The sequence below is a fragment of the Octodon degus genome, unplaced genomic scaffold, assembly GCF_000260255.1.
Source record: "Octodon degus isolate 3935 unplaced genomic scaffold, OctDeg1.0 scaffold00122, whole genome shotgun sequence".
NCBI lineage: Eukaryota > Metazoa > Chordata > Mammalia > Rodentia > Octodontidae > Octodon > Octodon degus.
In genome coordinates, this window is record NW_004524698.1 from 6,815,234 (window position 1) to 6,821,237 (window position 6,004).

Sequence of the window (6,004 nt, forward strand, 5' to 3'; positions counted from 1 at the left end):
CCTCCCCAGCTCTGGGATTATAGGCATGCACCACCATGCCTGATTTCCATGGCCGGTTCAGCACTTGGTGCCTGGGATTGAACTTGAGTCCTTGCGCTTGCCAGGCAGACACTTAGACTGCCACACTATCTCCCAGGCCTCATCTTGCCACTTTCTGACAGTTCTCCAAATCCTCCTTTATGAGTGTCTTTGGTTGCACCATCATAGTTGCCTCAAAGTCCCAAATTGACTTAAAACATTAAACTTTCATGGTCTTTTTTTTTTTTTTTTAATGTATTTGGTTGTTATAGGGTCTCATTTTGCAGCTCAGACTCATAGTGATCCTCCTGTTTCCAGCCTCCCCAGGGCTGGGATTACAGGCTACACCACTATGCCTGTACTCTGTGGCTGGTTCAGCCCGCTCTGGGGGCAGAGCTGGCAGGGAATCTGGTGCCAGCGCTCAAACCATGGTCCCTGTGCTTGCCTAAGCTTGACTTAGCAGGCACTTTAGTCTGCTGAGCTAGCTCACCAGTGCCTTCCTGGTCATTTTGACTTTGGTGAAGAGCCAGAAGTAAGTTCCGGATCTGGTAAATAAGATGAAAGAAGATATTTTTACAACCCGCCTTCCTTTGGATGGCCCTTGGCAGCAGCATTCACCATATTTTTTTACCACAACTCAAACAAACATACAAAAGAGGTCTTTCAGAGCTGCTTCAGAAAGTGGCGAGAACAGGAGATATAGTGAACAGTGTTCAAAGCCAGGGTGAGTATGTTGAGGGAGATTACTGCCAATGTAACTTTTATTGTAATAAATTTTAATTTAACCACTCTGTGTATTTTTATCACCCTGTATATTAAGGAATGTGGAATATGGTAGAAAAAAGACATGGATTTGAAAGTTGTCTATAAGGGCCAATTTAAACATAATTCAAAAATTGTGTTGAGAAAGGTTATCATCGGAGTAAAGAATACCATGGCCTCTTCTATGTGCCATGCTGACTGAAAACTAAGGTAGAGTTCTTCAGAGCTTAACTTCGGCTAGGAAATCTAAAATATATTTTTATCATTTTCATCTGAGACAATAAAAGCCAAGTACAATATGTTATATTTTACACCTTGGACATTTTTTAATGAAATTGAGGAGGCTCTGAGCTAGCATGGAAGAAAATTTCAAACTTTATTTAGAACACACAGTGACAACCTAGTTCTAGAATATACACTAGCTGATTAACACCACAGATAATTTAATACCTTGTCTGTCCTTTTCATTATTTTTTAAACTCTTACCTTTTAAAATATGGCACATTTCTAGTTAAATTTTTATAATAGACATAATGAATGGATAAAAATGAATATGATTTGAAAACGAACTGAAATATAGAGTCAGACACATGAGACTCAGTCAACAGCCTGTCTCCTAAACTAGTAATGATATCTGAAAACAATTTGTGAAGCCCATTTAAATGTACTGTTGTCTATCAAAACAGTGATCAAAAACCAAAGCAATACAAAGCAGGTGAACGAAATAAGCACGCAAGCTGCCTTTCCCCTTGGAGGTTTGCATCAGGCCGTGGTCAAGCTGGAAGTGACTTTGAGAACAGTGAGCACAGTACAGGTGAGCTATCACCTGCCTGGGGTGAACGCATAGAAGGAAAAGAGATGCCATCTCTCAGCCCCTCAGAGCTGGCCCTGAACACGCTCTGCAGTGAGGCCTGCGGCTAAACCTGCCTGGCCACTGTGAGGAGTTTCCACTAAAAATGAGTAAATTTACCCTGATCTATATCCTCAATTCATAGAAAAATAACTCAACCTCAACGTATATCTCCAGGGGTGCTGAACTCTAAGTCTGCAAGCACATGGTAGAGCCAAATGCAGACCCTACCTGGAAAACTCACATTCAACCAAGTTTTTTTTTATTTTGTTTTGTTTTGTTTTTCAACTGAGTTTTGAACTTTATTACATTCAAACAATAGATAAAGGTGTTGGGGGGGGGCTCACTGTTACAAAAAACAAACTTTTTTTTTTTATTTTTTGTCTTTTTGAGACAAGGTTTCACTATGATGTTCAGGTTGGCCTTGAATCCACTTTGTAGCCGGGCTGGTGTCAAACTCACAACAATCCTCCTGCCTCAGCCTCCCCAGTGCTGGGATTACAGATTTGAGCCACCACGTCTGGATAAAAAATAATAACAAATAAAAAAAAATCAAACTTTTTTTTTTTTTTTTTTTTTTTTTACTTTTTTTTTTTTTTTTTGTATTTTAGTAAGGATCTACAGGGTCTACAGAATCTCACTACACAGATCGGACTCATAGTGATTCTCTTGTGTTCAGCCTCCTAAAGAACTGGGGTTACAGGCACTCCAGGGGCGGGGTCAGCACAGCTGCCAGGGCCATCAAACTTTAAAATAAACAAAAATAGAGACTTTACAATTTTGCATTACCATAAAGTAGAATATAAAATACTTTTCTATATGTAAACAAGAAGAAAGAAATCTTAGAAAAAATATAGACAGAACTTTCCAGAATCAGTTTAAGAAAAATCCTAAGCAAACCAAAAGGAAGACTCACATAAATACATTCTAAAATTGCAGATCGAGAACAGAAGTTTTTGTTTGGTTTTGTTTTGCTTTGCTTTTAATGTATTTCATTGTTGCAGGGTCTGACTACACAGCTCAGACGTGGTGATCCTCCTGCTTTTAGCCTCCCCAGTGTTGAGGTTACAGGCATGCACCACTGGGCATGCACCACTGCACTGGACTCTGGCCCTCTCAACTCACCCTGGGGGCAGGGCTGGTGCAGCATGTGGTGTCTGGGATCAAACTTATCTAAGCTTACCTAAATAGACTCTTTAGTCTGCTGAGCTATCTTGCTGGGACCAGAACAGAAGATCTTAAAATCAGCCAAAGAAACAAAATTTTGTAAGGATCAACCCAAGATTTACAGCGCAAGCCAGAATACCAATGAATAAGTTTCAATGAAGTGGGAGAAAATAACCCTTACCCTGCAATTTGAGGTAAGTCCAACATATGCCTAGAAAAACTTCTTTCAAGATAAAGACTTATTTCAGACAACAAACCAACAATTTAGTAGCAAAGATCCTCAAGCTAAATGTAGTAAGTTCTACTTTCTACACCAGAAAGTAGCTTGGGAGCAATGGCAAGTAGGGAACTGTCCATGGAGTAAGCCATTTGCATTGGGGGGGGCATAATTTTTCTTTTTTTTTCTTTCCAAAGTTTATTAAAAACCAAAATATAGAAAAACTTTACATAAAAATATGTCAATTTTAGCTTCCACATCGTTGTCTGCGCACCAAAAAATCTAAACATGGTGTCTCTTTGTTAAACCTGTAGTGCAGGACCACCGAGGCAGCCAGGCCAATTCATCTGCTCACCACAAGGGGGACGATGAGCGCCCGCACCGCGGTTGAAGGTCAAGCTCGCACCTGCACATACTAATCTCTACACATTAGCAATATTGACTGTAAACCTACACTAGGAGAACCACTGTGGGCCGGCGGCGCCCAGCAGGGGGCATAATTTTTCTAACATATTAATATACATCATTAAACAATAACAAGCAAAGGCAAGGTGGATAGAAAACAGAAAAGACCAAGTGTGTGCTGTTGCACAATTGAGCAGAAGGCTTCTTTGCATAAAAGGACTTTTTAAAGCTGAGCACCCTTTTTTTTTTTTTTTTTTTCAGAACCAGGGATTGAACTCAGGCCCTTATACTTGCCAGGCAAGCTGAGCTCCCATTTAAGCACCTGTTTTCAGACTTTAGTAGCTGGTGTAGACTCATCAAGAGCTCTTGAAAGTCCAATAGCACTGGGCTTCTTAGTGCAACTATTCATGTGAATGAAACAGCAGACATTACAAAGGAAGAAACTGCCAACAATTTTTTAGAGATAGGTGGAGAAGGTTATAACATGGGTCCATTTTGGGTGAGGTTGCTGTTACGAAAGTCTGTGTGTGCGTAAATCTGCAACTTACACTGGAAGTCTGCGAAGAACAGACTGTGAGACAGACATCGCTGGAGTTCAACTGTGCTGCTAGTATTACTAGGCTTGTGTTTATTTACTGATGATTTGGTTGTAAGATTTGAGTTTTTCCTGTTTTGTCCAAGTGCAGTCTTTCCCATGGGCTTTTCTATTTTGAATATATCATTTTGTAAGACAGACTTAAGGGGTGAATCATTTAAGAAACATTACACATTCTGACAAAAATATGTTTGCTAAAAAAAAAAATCATTCATGCTATTAAGCTAATTGTTGTAGGTGAAAGGTTTGAGGTGCCACATTGATTTTTTTAAAAGGTAAGTAAGGGTGGCCTATGTGACTGGAAGATGCAGCAAGAAGTCTAGTTTTTGGGTAGTCCTAGCCCCTTCCTCCTCCTCACTGGAGGTTCAGCCACTTTCCCTGCCTAAGACCTCCTGCCTCGATGCCCTGAGTGTGTCTGAGCTCCCCAGTAGCCTGGGTCCTCGAGAGGAAACAGTGCTGAGCTGAGGCCCAGGGTGATGGGAACTGGCTTGGTGTGGAATAAGGGAGATATGTTGTGAAAGAAGTAATAGCAGTAAACCAGCAAAGACTCCATCAAATCAGATCTGGATATGGTATAAGTGAACTTTCCGGTGAATGGTTGGATCAGGATTCAGTTTCAGATCAAGTCAATGTTGAACCTGAAGTTGAATCTCTTAATTCAGAAGATTATTGTCTTCATGAAGGACAAGAACTCTCAGGTTAAGATGATGAAAGGTATCAACTCGCTGTGTATCAGGGAAGCAAAGTGATACAGATTCATTTGAAGATCTTCAAATTGCCTTACTGACAATCGGAAGCATACTTCATGCAGTGACATGAAACCTCCCCTCCCATCACATTGTAACAGAGGATGGGCCCTTCGTGAGGACTGGCTTCCAAGAGATAAAGGAAAAGATAAAGAGAAATCCCTGAGTTCAAGTATTGTCGTATTTCTGTGAAGAGGCAAAAGATAATAGTTGTTTCACCTCTTCATATGAACTGCTAATATGTTAATCATAACACTGTAAAAAAAAATAAGAGAATGGTTAAAACAAATCGAAGTAGTGGTTCCTTCTGGCAGTGGGAAGGGAGTTGGAAATTGGTGGGACATACGGGCAGATTTGAGGGACTGGAGATATTGTATTTCTTAAAATTATTGGTAATTACCCATTTGTTCATTTTTTTATGTATTTTAGTACAGGGTCTACAGAGTCTACAGGGTCTCATGACACAGATCGGCCTCATAGTGATCCTCCTGTTTTCAGCCTCCCTCTAGCTGGGATTACAGGCACGCGCCATCATACCCAGTCTCAATCTCCATCTCAGCACGCCCTGGGGGCAGCGCCAGCATGGCACGCCAGGGATCGAACCCAGGCCACTGTGTTCTGCCTAAGCAGACGCTTTAGTCTGCCTAGTTATCTAGCTGGCCCTGTGTTTGTATTCTTGATGTTCCTGTTTTCCACACAGTTACAAATTCTTGCCTGTGCAATGTTTATTAAATTTATTAAATTTCTCTTTTTATTGGTACATGCTTGCAGTACATAATGATTCTATTGCTTGTAAGCAGTGGGTTTCATGTTTACAAATTACTTTAGTTTTTTTTTTTTTTTTTTTTTTTTTGGTGGTACCAGGGATCAAATTTAGGACCTTGCACTTGCCAGGCAAGCACTTATTCTGCTGAGCTATCTCCCCAGCCCCAAATTATTTTAGAGTATTTAAAAAAAAACAACATGTATTTGATAGCTTCTTGACAGGAACTGGTTCTCTTGGATTAATCCAGTCACCACAGAAGTTCTGTGGGCTGTAGTTTGGCCCACCACCAGCAGTGAATGTCTCCCTGGAGAAATGTTTGGTCCCTGGTGCCACAGTCCCCCTGACCTGTGTGCTGAAGAGCACGGACCTGTATGCTTAAAGATGGTAAAGATGCTGAGTTCTGTGTAAGCATTTTTGCTCTCATGGGCACCAATGCAGGCTAGGTAGAGGCTCTTTCATTTAGCTACACTGCAGCCCT